The following is a 17,235-nucleotide window of genomic DNA, read 5'->3' as shown; positions in this document are numbered from 1 at the left end:
GGCCGAGGTTGGAGGATCACTTGAAGTCAAGAGTTCAAGATTATCCTGGCCAATACGGCGAAACCCATCTCTACTAAAAATACAAAAAGTAGCCCTGCATGGTGGCGTGCACCTGTAATTCCAGCTACTCGAGAGGCTGAGGCAGGAGAATCACTTGAATCCTGGAGGTGGAAGTTGCAGTGAGCCGAGACTGTGTTGCTGCACTCCAGCCTAAGCAACAGAGCCAGACCCTGTCTAAAAAAACAAAAAGAATTGAGGAACAATGTGTTGTGGTGCCTGATGCATGCTAGTGGCACGATGGTGACTGGTCAGTCAAGTACTGGGATTCAGTTGATGCAAGAAGACCACGGGGTGTGCATTATAATGGAAAAATCACAGTGGGATCACGCGGTTTGGTTCTTCATTGCACTTAAGGGCCCAAAGCTTCATGTTACATGGTGCGATGGTCTACAAGGCCCTCCTTATTTCCCTGACTTCATCTTCTATTCTCCTCACATTGTCAGCTCCAGTCACACTGGATTCCTTGGTGCTCCTCAAAGACACTAGGTATGCCCTGCCTTAGGGTCTCACGTGTCTCTTCACATTGTCTAAATCCCTCTTCACCAAGATGTCTATATAGCTACTTCTTCATCTCCCTCTTCACATCGTTGCTCAAATGGCATCTTGTCATTAAGTTCAACCCTTATCACCATGCTTAACACTGCAATCTGCCTTCTTCTGCCCATGACCTTCCTTTTATCTGCTCTACATTTTTTCTATTCTCCACTGTACTTTTGACTTCTAACTCAGTAGCTAATTCCTATCTTTATTTTATATCTACATTTTCCCTGATAGAATGTAATCTACATGAGGGCAGGGATCTTTGTTGAAGTCATTGATGTGTCCAACCACCTACAGCAGGGCTTAACCCAAAAAACATGGCTGGAGAAAGAGGAGAATTTTGTGGGGAGGTTTGAGCTTTGTGGGGGAAAAAAACTGGTGAGAAATTATGAAATATGAGAATATTACACAAGAAAGAGGGAAATGGGGTTTGAAGAAATCTCCCTGGAGTCTATGTGTCGTTTTTGCAGTGTTCGAGAAATACAAATACAAAACTTGAGTTGTTTTAATTTGATGTAGTCTAGGGTGCTTAAAAATATTTTAAAATTAATTTTTTTGTATAGGGAATACATGTACGTTTCATAAAATTCAAAAGAAAAAAGAGTATGCAACGATAAGTCAATTTCTTCTCCTCCCTTTGAGTCTTCTGGATACCCAGGTTCCCTCCCTAGAGCTGATCACCTTTGCCAGTTTCTTGTGTGTCCTCCTTCCCCATGTTGGCATCCCATATACAATGTTCTGTACGTTGCCTTTTCACTTAGTTTCCATATGAGTATTTATAGCTTCTGTATTGACACCTATATGTGTAGAGCTGTCTTGTCCTTTTTTATTTAGTGGCTAAAAAAAATCCATCATATAGATGTGTTTGTAATATTTAATCAGTTTCCTACTGATGGGTATTTGGACTATTTTCTTTCTTTTGCTATTATAAGCAATGGTACAATGAATCTATCTATCTATCTATCTTAATCTACAAATAGCTTATGACATGAGCAGCAAATAATTTCCCCCAGTTTGTCCTTTGTCTTTCCTCATGTATTTTAAAATATTTTTACCATGAAAATATTTTTTGAGCTTCAATTTATTGGGTTTAGAAGGCCTTCACCACTTTAAGGTCCTGAAAAGAATCCTTGTGCTTTTCTTTCAATTTTTTTGTTTCATTTTTTCACATTTAAAAATTTGTTCCATCAGAATTTTTCTGATAAAAAGTGTGAGGTAGGGATATAACTTTATATTTTCAACTCCTTTTATTGAATAATCCAGTCTTTACCCACTCCCCCACTGCCTTGCAGTGAACTTGGTTATTTTGACTGGGAATAAATCACGTGGGTCACAATTTCATAAACATTACAATAATTTTTAACAGCTTTATAAAGATATAATTTGCACACCATAAAATTTGCCAAAGTGTACAACTCAATGTACATCACAATCCAATTAAAGACTATTTTAAAACTCCAAAAAGAAACCTGTACCCCTTAGCTGTCACTCCACATGCAATATGCTTTAAAACATTGAATTGAATTCATCAGTAGCTGGGACTACAGGTGTGTGCCACCACACTTGGCTTTTGTATTTTTTGGAGAGATGAGGTTTCACCAAGTTACCCAGGTTGGTCTTGAACTCCTAAACTCAAGCGATCTGCCCACCTCGCCCTCCCAAAGTGCTGGGGTTTCAAGAGTGAGCTGCCACGCCCAGCCTGGAAATACTGTTAATCTTGAACATGTCTGTCCTGGATGCTAATGATAAATAATCCTCAGTCCTATTTTTCTGTAGGGATTACAAAGTAACAGGTTTTTGTTTTTAAAACACATTTAAAAAATTTAATTTGTGTTACTTTAGATTCAAGAAGCTCCATGTTAATGTGCTTATATTTGAGGCAGAAATGTTGTATATAGTATTTTGTGAATTTATTTAGTCATGGAGCCCTTTGTTCTAGCTAAACTAGCCACGGAAAATACTTGGAGAAATACTGATTAACTCAGTACAAAGATTGAAATCCTGGAAAACATGTTCATAGATTGAGATCCCTTTGTAAAATAGCATACTATTTTTTCCCCAGTGTAAGTAGAATCCAGGTATATTTTTTTCTTGGAAAAATAAAATATGTTGGTGGTGGGAATGTAAAATGGTGCAGCGCCTGTGGAAAACAGTATAGTGATTCCTCAAAAAAATTAAAGAGAATTACCATATGATATAGCAATTCCACTTTGGGGCATATATCCAAAAGAAGTAAAATCAGGGACTCAAACAAATATTTGTACATGCATGTTCGTAGCAGCAAGGACACAAACAGATATTTGCATAGCCATGTCTGCAGCATTATTCACAATAGCCAAAAGGTGGAAGCAACCCAAGTGTCCATGGAAAGGTGAATGGATAAACAAAACCTGGTCTACACGTACAATGGAATCTTCTTCAGCCTTAAAAAGAAAGGAGATACTGACACATGCTACAACATGGAGGAACCCTGAAGACATTATATTATGTGAAATAAGCCAGTCACAAAAGGACAAATATTGTGTGATTCCTCTTACACAAAGTTCCTAGAGTAGTCACATTCATCAAGACTGAAAGTAGAATACTCACTGTTGGAGGAAGAAGGAAAGAGGGCAATGGGGGAATTTATGGTTTCATGGGTATAGAGAGTTTCAGTTTGGGAAGATGAAGAAGTCCTGGAGAGATGGTGATGATACTGCATAACAAAATGAATGTATTTAATGCTGCAGAACTGTACACATAAGAATGGTTGAAATGGTAAATTTTATGGTATGTATATTTTACCATAATTTAAAAAACTGAATAAAAATGAATTGGAATGCAGGGAGAGCCCAGTATTCTTATTTCTGTGCTAGGTGTTTTAAGGACATCTTTTACTTTATCCTCACACAACTTGTTATGAAGTAAGTGCTATTATCTTCACTTTACAAATAAGAACATTGATACTCTGTGGGCTCAAGTCCACACAGGCATGAAATGGTGCAGCCAGAATTTGTACTGAGTTCTTTTGTCTTCAAACACTTGAGTTTGTCCCTACATCATGTGAGGGAAACTATAACATATTACTTCATGACAAAGGGCTGGACTTGATAATTAATTCAAGTTGAAAATGTGCTTTGCCTGGAAATCATTAAGAAGAGACTAGGTAACCCGGAAAAGCCAAAACGGGACATTTTCTTGGCCTGCAGAGGTGGAGATTTCACAACAGCAGGCTCTGTGCTTCTCTTGTTGCACTGGGAGTGGCACTGTGATTGGGACAGGATGGAGACCTGAGCTGCTCATGCCTCAGTTCCTTTTACGTTGTTGTTCACCAGTTCCTTGCCTTTGGGGGCTCCAATTTTCCTCTGCAGAACTGCTTTTCCTGTTTGCCATGAATTAACCTCCTTCTCCTCCTGACACTACTCAAGTTCCTGCAAGGCCACACAATTGCACTGTGTTATGGCTATCTATTGACTTGCTTGTTTCCCCACTAAAATGCAAACTCTAGGACAGAGACTCGTCTACAGTAGAGGCTCAATGAAGGAAAAAAAAATTCATCAATATTTATTATTGTCAACAGTTCATTATTGATAAAGTTTTGACTACTTTATGGCACAGTGATTAAAAAAATACCCTGACATTTGCAAAACATTTTATATCCTAGAGAGCAATGCTAAGCCCATATCATCCTCCCCAAAACCATCTTGTGGTAGGTTAGATGGGGAACCAAGGTCCAGAGAAGTCCCGCAACTTGTCTATGGTTAGAAAGCTAGTGTCAGTCCAGAGACTTGAAGCTAGGTCTTCAGTTTTATGGATTCTTCCTACAGAGCCATCTGTTTAATAAGCTAAAAAGCTCCCGTCAAGAGAACAGGCCGTTGCATCTACATTTGCCAAAATTCTAAAAAAAAGAGTAAACACCATACCTTGCTCTTAGATGGTGGGCTGCTGCAGGATTCTAAATCCACAAGAGACTGAGGATCTTTCATGAGAGCTCAGTGAAAAACTTGCTTTGGTACCAGACAGAATAACAGATCCAAGTTCTCAAAGATTTCCAAATAGTTGTGCTAAAAATAATTTTCTCGTTTAGTCCCAAAGAGCCAAAGGCCCTGGAAGTCATTCATCGAGTGAGGCTCAACTCGGGGACCAGTTAAAATTACAGTTTTGTTTGGGATAAACTTTAAGTGGCTGCTTTCCTTCAGTGGTAAGTTTAGAGCTTCTCCATCTCTGTGTGTTGTGGCCTCTTTTTCAGATTTGTTTACTTAATTTTTTCCCTCTTCATTTGTTTTCCACTGAGTGAATGTTTCAGGAAAAAAATTACTCACTGACTGGAAATTAGTTGTTAACTTAGAGAAAAAAGCCATTTTATATTTGAGAGTTTTGGAGGTAGAGCCTTTAGATTCTGGACCTAGGATGGTGTCTTGTGGAATAATGAACACTGTCCCTATTCTTGGTAAATATGGCAGGAAAATAGCCCCTCATTCTATGTGCTGTGCAAAGAAAGAGGGTTATGAGAATTGCACTGATTTTGTTTTCTTTGTTCTTTGCTGAATGGATAAATGATTGGGTATTTTTAGAAAACTAATATGTCTTTGTGCCTGTAAAGAACTGATCATAACATCTCAAAAGGCAGAATGATTCTCCAAAGCATATGACTAGTCGTCTATGGTGCAATCAATTTCTTTGTTTCCTTCTGCTATGTATTTCTTATATTTCCTTGGCAACGGCAATATATAATTTATGATGTCATTTATGGAAATCAGACGACTGAAAAAAATCTTGTTTTTATCTTTCTTTTCCTCTCATTCTTCTCAAGCAATGAGAACTCTAATTGAAAGGAATGTTTCCAGAGTTAGTGAAGTGGACGTTGACCATACACTTGACCAACGAGATTGCTGGGCTCCCCGTTCTGACCAGCTTAATTTTGCCTTTGGGATCCACTCTCCACACTGGAGGAAATGGTCCTTTGAATTTGTTGGCTTTCCAAAATCTTAATACCATCATAGGATGGTCAAAACAATGTCTTGAGCATAGAAGCTAGTCATAACTTATTGCTAAGTTAGAGTCAGATTTTAATCAGATAAAGTCTCTGTGTCTGTTTTCTCATTTTCAAAATAAGATGGTTGTCCTTGATTATTTCCAGGGTTTCTCATAGTTCTTAATATTCTCGAACCAGATGATGGTGTCTGATGTCACCCATTTACAAGCTTAATTTCAGGTGATACAGCCTTTTAATATGTTCATTTGTTTGTTTATAAGCGATAACTTCTTAAGTGGGCTTTTTCCATTATGTCTTCTTTGGAGTAGCCCAGTCTCTGCCAGGGAACTTAGAAGTGGATGAATTTGTAGACCAATAAAAAATAGATGCATTCTTATTTTTCTGCCTTAAAGTGTTGATGCAATTTGTGGATATTCATATTTTCTTTTCTGTGTCATTCACAACTTCTCTAATTTCTCTTTAATGTTGCTTACCACACAACATAAGGTTTTTTTGTATCATTAAAGTATTACAGTATTTTTTCTGTTCTTCAATAAAAATTGGATTTTTTCTTTTTCTTCTTTATTATTTTCATCTCAGATAATTTATTGTAATCTATGTTTTTCTGAACTCATTCTTTTTCCCAGAGAGAATGAACCTTTGAAAATGTCTCTGAGAGTGTTCAGAACCTCAGATGTTGATAAAGCTTGTCAGTGTCTATTTCACTCAGTTATTTTCACACTTAGAAGCAGTGGTGAAGTGATGGGTAGAAAAATATGCTGAAGGAAGTATTGGCTCAGAGTAAAAGTCAGATTCCATTTTTACCTGCCACTCAACCCAAGGACGGGGTCTTATTTTGTCTTTCCTAGGCAGATAATCTTCCTTTCTCAACTTGTGCTCTTTTTTACCCCTATATCCTTTATTTACTTTTCAACTGAATTCGTTCCATCCCATTCCAAACCCATCAATGTTCCCAGAGCACCTAACAGTTTGCCGCTAACCTAGCTCTCAAAAAGAAGGTTCAGATTTGTAGCTTTTGTTAGTTTTCTTGGAGTGAATGCCACCGACATGGTCAATTTCAAGCTGACAATCTGACCTTCACTGAATGCAGAGTTGGAAAGTTATAGAATGTAGAATTGTAGAATTGGTGCTTGCTGGCAGGTATAAGCCAGCTCTGCTCACCACTACACATATACATACACACACACTCACACATCATTTTTCTAGGTGGTAGAAGTATTTTAAAAAGAAGGTTCTAGCTGATACGTAATGAGCATGTACAATGTGCTAGGACATGACAAGCATCACTTTCTTTAATCCTCATCATAACCTCTTGAGGTGAGTAATTGTATTATCCTCCTTCTACAGATGAACAATTTAGACAGTCTGATCCACAATTGACACACCTAACCACTTATCATATTTGCTCCCTAGGTTGTTGCTAACTTTAAAAGACCATGTTTTTGCATCCAAACAACTTGCAGTTGCATACCCCCTGTTTCTTATTCCTCCTCTCCATGAGTGCCCTGGGTTCTGTTAGGAATTGAATTTTCTCTTTCTAACCTCAGTGCCTTGCTTATATCATCTCCAGTAGCTGCAAGCCATTACCAACCATGTCTCCCCTATGCCTCTTTCTCCATCTGTTCACATTTATCTTCTGTATGCATCACTTTCTACAGAAAGTCTCCCTGATATTCTCAAGGAAGTACAACCCTGTCTTCTTCTGAACCCTTCTAGCACATAATTTGGACTCCCATGCACTTTAGCTCACTGGCTCTTAACTAGATCTACTGAATGAGCATATCAGCAGATTAAGTTAGGCACTAATATTTTTTAAAAGCTCTATGGGTGATTCCAATGGGCAGCCAGGCTCTAGGAATCTTTGCCTTATCTACTCTTGCTCAAATGATGCCTTATCTGCTTGTCCTTACAAACCAGGGAGTTGTAGTGATACAAATCTGGTCTTCTTTATATCTCATCCTGTTCTTTTATTTATTACTTCATCACATATTTATTTAGTTGCTACTATATGTCAGATGTTGAATGCTTGGTCTGGGTATTCAGTAGAGAGCAAACAAAGAGCCCTTGTAGAGACAAAATCTAGTGGGGAAGAGAGATATTTATGAAATAATCACAGAACTATGCTTAACAGGATATGAACTGGGAATTCCCATCCACTTGGAATTTCAGCTGAGAACACAAAGCAGAGAATGATAGGCAACCAATGCTCATACATTGACTTAGAACTTGTTAAAATCCAGCCGGATCTGACAGTGACCATCAGCCATTTTCAGTCCACATAAGAGAAAACTGGAAATTCAGAAAGGATTAGTGGTTGAAGAGAGGCATCAAGGTAGAGTTGTGGAGAAGGGAGAGCAGTGCAGGGGCAGCTGTTAGAGAGGCAAGAATATATGCACTCCCCAAGAGGGAGATGGTACTGAGGAAGGCAGCTGAGTTGGGCCATCTTGATGGGACTTCCTGAGCCAAGGAGTCCTCCTAGTTGAGGGGAGGCCACTAAGAAGTCACTGGGTATATCACTGAGTATAGAATCTGAGGCTGGCGGGGGAGCACTGCAAGCTATCAACCAAGGAACACCTTCACCCTGAAAGAGCCAGCATTTGGCTACCTGGAGTGCACAGCAGACATTGGAGCCAGGAGACGATCATACAAGTAGCACTTATTAAGTAAAAATAATTCAGTCACTTTTTTCCTGATTCTTCTACTCTCTGACCTGACTCAAGAGAAGCTGAAAGTGAAAGGAAGTGGCAGGAGATGGGGGAAGAGTGAAAGGGTGTAGCATATCCTGAACTACAGCCATGGAGATGGACAAGTATTGTATTGGATATAAAATAGAAAATTTTATTGAGATTTGTCTTTTTAGTATCTGAAAATGAGTCACAATTGACTAATAAAATTGTTCATGTAACTGGAAGTTACCAGAAAGCCAAGAAATTTTCCTGAGATGTCATAAAAGGGCAGGGAAGAAAGATCCAACAAAATTTGGCTAGAACAAATGATGGAAGAAAAATGAGGTTATTTCTTATATCATATTAAGGACAGTTAATACCATTTGATAAATTCAATAAGTTTTGGAGAATGCTCTGAAGGAAAAAATAAAGGATATTGTGGAGTGTTTAGCTGTACAACCCAGTTGAATCTTGCCTAAAGAACTTGCCTAAATAAGAGAGAACTTGCCTAAAGAAATGACATCTGACCTAAAAGGGGGAAACCTTTTAGGCATGAACCTGGTAGGCATGAACCTGGCAGAAGGGCAGGAAAACACATCCAGGCTGAGAGAATGTCATATGCAAAGGCCCTGAGGTGGAAGAGGATGATGCTGAGTGGAGGCCAGTGGGAGAGAGCAAAGGCAGGGAGGATGTGCCTGGGCCAGGCCGGGGCTCTGTTGGCCACGGGAGGTTCTGGTCCTTATCCTGGGGTCAGTAGGTTCCTCAGAAGGGCTGTGAGTGGGACTTCATGAACCAGGCTGTTGACCAGGTAGAGGTGGTGCCTGCTGCCACTTTCCTGGCTTTTCAAGCTGACTTCAACCAGCTGAAACGACTCAGTTTGGTTTCTAAACTGAATCTGCTTTCATTGCAGGGAAAGAGGTGGGTTCTTATGAGAAAAGGAGTTTGCATATTTAAAAAAGGCAATTCACTGACTCATGGAATGAACAAATGTCATTGACCCCTGTGTGTGCCAGGCACTGTGCTGGGCCCTGAACATACAGCTTTGAAAGTGGAAGACAGGATCTCAACTCACAGTTCTTACATTGCACTGGGAATTTCACACTGTTAGAGGAGAAGGGATTTCAGAGGTTATCTGCTTGAGTTTCCTGTTTCACAGATAAAAAGCCAGATTCAGTAAGAAGTGACTTGCCCAAATAACCTATTTATGCTAAACCAGAACTGGAACTCAGGTCCCTGCAGGGTGGCCAAAAGAGTCTTTGCTCTACAGCCTTCACTGATACCTGGTTCCTACTTCACATGTAGAAGACAATCCAGTGTTTTAATCTACATAAATATCCATGCTTGTGGATAAATGTGAATTAACAATATAGCATTATCCCGGATCATAATACTTTACCTTGCCCAAAATATCACTTCTCATATTTTAAAACATAAAAAACTTAAAAACTTATAGAAAGTTGGCCAGACGTGGTGGCTCATGACTGTAATCCCAGCATTTTGGGGGCCTATGGTGGGAAGATCGCTTGAGACCAGCTTGGGCAATGTGGCAAAACCCCATCTCTACCAAAAAAAAAAAAAAAAAAAAAAAAAGCCAGCCATTGCTGGAGTGCATGTATAGGCACATCTTCTCAGAAGGCTGAGGTGGGAGGATGGCTTGAGCCCAGGATGTTGAAGCTGCAGTGAGCCATGTTTGCACCACTGCCCTCCAGCCTAGGTGACAAAGCAAGACCCTGTCTTAAAAAAAAAAAAAAAATTATCGAAAGTCTTAAACATATTAAAAAACAGAGATCAAGTAGATAATGAATTTCCATGTACTCACTGAGCTATTTGGAAATTTAGTATTGAATGGACAGGAAATAATATTAGATGAAATAATATTAGGTTAGGGTAGATATTAGATGAGAACGCATTTTCCCTGACCCTTTGGTGTTCAGGAGGAAGGATTTTCCAAGTACACTCTTTTCCTCCCTCACCTCTTGATTTATTCTGCCCTGGGGAAGGTAGGATGAATTATCGGATAGGCAAATATGAAAAGAACAACTACGTATGTTCAGGTCAATGAACTGGAGATAAAAAATCTGCCAAATCCCAAGGAATCTGGATTAAGAAGCTCCTTTGCTGTCGTATCTGAGCAATATCCTTTTTTTTTTTTTAAAAAAAAACAGGTTTATTAGAGTATAATTATTAAAATGTAAAATTTACCCTTTTGGTATTAATAGTTTTGTGATTTTTGGCCAATGTATGCAATTGTGTAACCACCACTAAAAAAGAGATACAGAGCATTTCCATTCCCTCCAAAATGTTCCCTTATGTTCCTTTGTAGTCAGTCTCCTCCACCCCAGCTGCCTGCAACCTCTGGTCATATACCTGTCCTGTAATTTTGCCTTTTCCAGAGTGTCATATAAATAGAATCTTACAATATGTGGGTTTTTAAGGCTCTCTTCTTTCACTTAACATAATGTTTTTGAGAGTCATTCATGTTGCATGTTTCTTTCATTGCTGAATAGTATTCCATTGTATGGTTGTACCACAAATTTTAAATATCTATATCTATATATTTATTAACCATCTACTATGTGCTACCTACAGTGAGTCCTGACCACTTAGCGAAGTAGGTATTATTATCTCCTTATTACAGATGTGGAAACTGAAGTTTCTAAATGAGAGAACTGGCCCAAGGTCACACAGCTACTGAGTGATAGATCTGGCATTCAAACCCAGATTTGTCTGACCTTCAAACCAAGCTCTTGGTTTAAGATGAGGAGAGTGATAGTACTTGGATCCTTGGATTGTTGTAAAGATTAATTGAAATAATCCCCAGAAAATGAGTCCCTGTTGCCTAGCACTTCGTGGGTGCTCCATAAATATGAAGTGGGTGAATAGTGCTGACATAGCTGCCGCTGCTCTTACCATTGACCTTTGGCTACTGTTCTTTGGTAAGTGCCATTGACTGTCCTGGGTTCTCTATGCTCCTCTTGTTTGCACCTGAAAACCATCCGAAGGCCAGAGACCTGGAAGCAATGCCTCCACTCAATGATGCAAACCACTCCAGCCACAGAATTTTGGGAGTGTCTTCGTGACTTTATGCAGGCATAAAAATAGTGGTGATCATAACAATATTGTGCTAATACCTTCATTTATTATTTAGTAGAAAAAGCTCTTCAACTATCTTTTTTTTTTCAGGCATCTCGGTCTATTTGAACATTTTGGTGTTTCTAAACGTTTATCCGGATAATGGGGGGCCCAAGTTCTCTGCTTTGTTTATTGCTAAAAACATGTGAGGCATTTTGTGGGGAGGGTGCCTGAGGACATGAGCCAAGTTCAGGGTCAAGAGCTATATTAGACCCAACAAAGGCAAAGATTTAGCGGCAGGTGGTGCCTCTTGCATACACATTCACTTCCAGCCAAAACACTGTCCTCAGCAGACTCCATCACATTGGAGAGAGAGCTGGGAAATCCAACAATGACTCATAGTGTGCTGGGGAGGAAAGTTGAGCACTGAGGTTTGGTAAAAAAAAAAAAAAAAAAAAAAAAGACAAAGCAATGGAATGTTACCCTAGAGTCTAAACTAGCAGAAATCTTCATGTCTTCCCCCTTCCCACTGACATTTCTTTGTGGAGTAAGACTGCTGACTTTGAAGGACAAAGTCATCATTGTCCAGCCATGCGACTTGGGCAAATTGCCTTGGGCAAAAGACTCTGAGGATTACCCCTCTGAAACCTTAGTGTTCTCTTCCATAAATTGAAATTTTAAAAATGTCCAAATGAAGTAAGGTTGTTGTAAAGTTTGATGAAGTAATGCATCTTGTTGACTGACACATTTGTGCTATTCAAACTCAAAAAATGTTGATTTCTGTTGGTGCAGAGAGGAGCAGATTTAAGTTAGAGGCATTCCTTTTTCTTTCAATAGTGTTTAGAGTTTACGTTCTTGTTGGGACTAGGAAATGCATGTCTTTGGAGGCACTTTAGATCTGTGTTTTCAGGATAATCTCATCTACGTGATCAGAAACACTCTCCTTAGGGACCGAACTCCTAAGCAATTTCTTGAAAACTGAAGGATGACTGTAAGGTGTCTGAGAAAATAAGTGCCAGAATGGAATAAGTAGTTTTTTCATGGAGAGCTAATGGTTTCAGTGGAAGCCTGGCATTGAGAGAGAACAAGGCACCTTGGAGAATGAGAAAGCTGGGGAGGCTGGAGAGGAGTGAGGAGGGAGAAGGATGGGGGGTGGAGCCCATTGTGGAAGCTGTGGATATTGAGGCTAAAGCTTTCTTGGGGGACTTAGACTTTATCTTCAGGACATTAAGAAGCCAGTGAAGAGTTTGCCAGTGACGAGAATCATATATGACTCCTATTAATAGATAGATTTCTTGGACTGCTATCTGGAGAAAGGATGGGAGGCAGCAAAAATGAAGCACACTTGGGCAAAGATAGGTAAGAAAACCACCCCACCACTGGCAAGGATTCTAATATAGTAGGATTCTAGAAGATTAGGCGCAGATTTGGTTTGTTTGGTTTTTGTTTGGCCGTGTGTGTGTATGTTTGTGTGTGTGTGTATATATGTATGTGATTTCCTTCTAATATTTCTTCCTATTCATAGTATATACACTTTTTGATCAAAATACATATGCTATTTTTTTTAACCTCATGTATTTTCTATACCTGTCCTATGGAACTATTTGTATTTTATTTTAAATATACGCTCACGAAATATCAGGAGGAAAAGGTAGGAAAACAAGAGTAAATAATTATTTATATAGTTCTGTTTCTCAGAACTATACCACTGTTACCACTTTAGTTTCTTTCTTTCTGTTATTTTTGTTCTCTCTGTGTATGCATAGGTCTTCTGTTCAAAGATTTGTAATAGTACCTATACACTTGTTGCTGTGTGCTTTTTCTTTAACCTAATATTATATCATAGGTGTTTTTCCCCTGTTATGTTTTGGAGCCATTAATGGCCAAACAATATCCATCAAGTAGTTGTACGATAATTTATTTAACCCCCTTCTCTCCTATTACGGGACAATTAAGCTGTTTCTGTTTTTTCCTAGTATAAATAAGATTACATTGAAAGTTTTGTGCATAAGCCTTTATCCCTATTTAGGATTATTTCCTTAGGATAGATTCCCAGAAATTGAATTATTGGATCAAAAGGTCTGTATGTTTTATGTCTTTTTTGGTACATGCTGCCAAACTGCTTTCCAAAAGGTTGTGTGAATTTACACTGCCCTGTCCCTGTATAAAAACAAAATCCTGGGGAATGTAAGTTCCCCCACAGCCAGGCACCTTTTGTCCCTGGAACACAGAGAGAGCCACAGAATCTCAGATTTGGAAGTAACTTTTAAGGTTAGTGAAGCTAACCTCTGCTGTGAAGAGAACGTCAAAGCTTGTTCCACAATGGTATTGGCATTTGTACCATTTTTGAGTTGGGTGGCATCTCAGTGGTCATTTTGCATAAATGCCCCAAATTCCCTACACAATCTCAGCCAGGAGCTCTGGGCAGACTCTGTGCTGAGGGCTCTGAATACACCAACTCAGTCTTTCTACAACCACAGGAGAAGGTTACTGTTATTATTCTTTGCATTCTTCAGATGGAAAAACTGAGGCAGAAGAGGTAAATAACTTGCCCGAGGCCATGTGGTGTTAGGACACTTAACTACTGTATTTTACTACCTCTTTTTAGTAAATACCTATGTAACTAAAGAGAGATAAGCATTACAAAGGAAAAGAAGAGGGGTTGGTGAAAGAGATTAAAAAGAATGCCTACTGCGGTTTGGGAGATCAGTGAAAGTCACTCTAAGGATGAGATACCTGGGGATACCTGACGATGACTTAGCCAGGTGAAGATGGGATAAAAGCCTCACAGGGAGGGAGAACAGTATGAGAGAGGGCCCTGGGGCAGGAGAGGACTTTGGGAATTCTAGTAACTGAAAGGACAATGGGTTGGAACTTATAAGACAAAATGGCTTGTAAGAAAGGAGGTCAGAAAAATAGTAGGGGTCAAGTCATTTCAGGGCCTGAAGAGGTTGGCTTTTATCTTAACAGCAATGGGGTTCCATGAGAGGGTTAGACGAGACCATGATCTTTGTTGTGCATAAAACGATGGTGGAGAAGGTATTAGAGAGGGCTGGGGAGGGGAGGTGGGAGCAAGTTGGGAGGCTGATGCAGCTGAGTGGGCAAAGATGATCATGGCTGGTCACTGTGGCTGCAAAGGATAAACGAGAGAAGTAGAGAGATTTTCAACAGACTTTTGTTTAAGAGCTGATGGGTAAGATGTAGCCTCTTACGGGAAGCCTTTTGGGCGCTTGTCCATGCAGGCTCATCCTGGCGAACCTTCTCTCTGGTCCCATGGTAATCCCCAGTGTTGGAGATGGGGCCTGGTAGGAGGTGTTTGGGTCATGGGGATGGATCCTTCATGAATGGCTTAATGTTGTCCTCGCAATAGTGACTGAATTCTTGAGAGATCTGGTTGTTTAAAAGTATGTGGCACCTCTTCCCTTCTCTCTCCCACTCAATCCATGTGGCCCGTTTCCTCCTTTGCTTCCTGAGGCTCTCACCAGAATCAGATGCCAACACCATGCTTTTTGTACAGCTTGCAGAATTGTGAGCCAATTAAAACTCTTTTCTTTCTTTCTCTTTTTGAGACAGGGCCTTTCTTGATCATGGCTTACTGCAGCCTTCAACTCTTGGGCTAAAGCCATCCTCCTACCTCAGCCTCTCAAGTATCTGCAATCACAGGTGTGTGTCACCATATTTGTAGAGACAGGTTCTCACTATGCTGCTCAGACTGTTCTCGAACTCTCTGACTCAAGTGATCCTCTTGCCTTGGCCTTCCAAAGGGATGGAATTACAGGCATGAGCCACTGTGCCTGGTCTCAACCTCTTTTCTGTATAAATTACGCAGCCTCAGGATCTCTTTATAGCAATGCAAGAATAGACTAACATAGTCACGTATTTCATGAGTCATTTTATATTAAATGTTCAGAATAGATAAATCCATAGAGACAGAAAGCAGATTGATAGTTTTCAAGGGCTCAGGGGAGTGAGAAATGGGGAATAGCTGCTTAGTAGTATGGGGTTCTCTGCTGAAGTGATGAAAATGTTTTGGAACTTGATATAGTTGGTGGCTGCACAAGATTGTTAACGTTCTAAATGCTGCTGAATTGCACATTTTAAGGCGGTTCATTCTACATTATGAGAGTTTCATTGCAATAAAAAAATTTAAAAAGAATACATGGGAATGAAATGCACTAGTTTCAGGTCCTCATTGGTTAACTGAAGGACAGAGAAAGAATAAAAGGTGGATCATTCGCTACATTTATATATTTTTTTATTTCTTTATAACATAAAAGACCTGGAGGAAAACAAAAACTATCACTACTTGGGCTATCCCTGAAAAATCTATTGTATAGGGAAATGCAGCTAAGACTAGAGAAAATGCAATAGACAAGCAAGAAGGTGGTGTTGGCTGCACTTCAGCTAATTTTTCTTTCAACTGAAGCCTCTGACTCTTAACATAAGAGGGAGGACTTTGAGGTCATGAGACTCAATTTGGTGTGCTGTGGCCACAGTTCCTATATTAGAATCAATGCAATAAGGCAATGCTAACCTGAGATCTAACAAACTGCAGAAAATGGCTTCTTACAATTAGTCTGTCTTTCCTCTGATGGAAAAGGGGTTGTCTGAGACATCAGAGCACTTCAGGGTCAGGGACTGAGTCCCTACAATCAAGGCAGGATCGAGTATCATGGAGACAGCTGGTGCCTCTAGTGAGTGGTTGCCCAGGTTACAGGTAAGGGGAGCTAAGGAACCTACCCTACTGAGAGGCCCCTGTACCCTGCCTGGTCCAGGCACTGTGCACATGTCAGCATGGTCAACGTTCAGGATCACCTCTAAGTGGGGGTTGGTTTGCCTGCACTTTGTAGTGGAGGAAATGGAATCTCAAATGAGGAACATGCCTAAGGTAACAGAGGGAGTTGAACAGAGCTGGTATTCCAACCCTGTCTGCCCAGTGCCAGAGCCTATGTTCATGGTAGAGCCTCTAGTTCTAAAACAGAGCCTGGCATGTAGAAAGTGCTGGATATATATTTGTTCCATGAATTAATGAATAATAGCAAATGAAATAATTTCTAATGGCTTTTTAGTTTGGTAAAGATGCAAAGAATTAAAACCAATTAAAGAGCAGGCACATTTATAGATTGTTCATGCAAATATAAAGTGGTATAAACTTTTAGGAGTGCAAAATTTATATTGGCAAATATATACATAGAGTCTGAAAATTGTGCAAACCCTTTTTCCCAACACTTCCACCCTTAGGATGTAATATGAAGACAACAATTTTTAAAAAGTACTCAAAGCTCTATGTACAACACTGTTAATCACAGTGTAACTTTTTTGATGTTATAAATGATTTGTTCTATAATTAAAGATTAGTTAAATCAATGCACATCAACAAAAGGACTGTTTTGCTGTTCTTAAAAATCTATGTGCTAAAAGAACATTTAATGACAAAGGCAAATATTTTTTAACATATTGCTTAAGGGAAAAAGGAGGCTACCAAATAGTGTCTCTAGTTTGTAACATTTATTCCAGTTTAAAAATAATATATACAGGCCAGGTGCTCATGCCTGTGTTCCCAGCAATTTGGGAGGCCAAAGTGGGAGGATCGCTTGAGCTCAGAAGTTTGAGACCAGCCTGGGCAACATAGTGAGCCCCCATCTCTAATATATATATATATATATCAAATAAAAAAAATGAGAAGGCCCAATACCAAAATACTAATGTAGCCACATTGCTATACAGAGAGGTTATGGGTGATTTGTATTTTCTAATTTTATTTCTATTGTATTTTCCAGTTATTTTTCAATGGGAAATAAGCATATTCTTTTGGTCTTAGAAACAAGTCAATAAATGCTACATAAAAACAAAACAAACTTTCTCTACTCATCTAACGAACAATATCTTGTGTGGATGAAAAGAAATGTCCTCTTTCTTAAA

General features: G+C 39.4%; 1 protein-coding gene across 3 annotated transcripts in view; it reads right to left on the bottom strand.

The window, feature by feature from the left end:
• Window positions 1–17,235, bottom strand: part of C1QTNF7 (C1q and TNF related 7) — a 104,579-nt gene that overhangs the window by 13,468 nt on the left and 73,876 nt on the right. Inside the window, exon 1 of one of the 3 annotated variants that reach the window (XM_054485967.2) lies at window positions 4,503–4,581. The exons of the other annotated variants lie outside the window; for them this stretch is intronic. The gene's annotated coding sequence lies outside the window, so the exon portion shown is untranslated. Of the gene's footprint in view, window positions 1–4,502; window positions 4,582–17,235 lie in introns of those variants that run through there. 3 annotated transcript variants of the gene reach the window in all.

The sequence above is a fragment of the Pongo pygmaeus genome, chromosome 3, assembly GCF_028885625.2.
Source record: "Pongo pygmaeus isolate AG05252 chromosome 3, NHGRI_mPonPyg2-v2.0_pri, whole genome shotgun sequence".
NCBI classification, from domain to species: Eukaryota; Metazoa; Chordata; class Mammalia; order Primates; family Hominidae; genus Pongo; species Pongo pygmaeus.
This window is presented reverse-complemented; position numbering and strand designations above follow the sequence as displayed.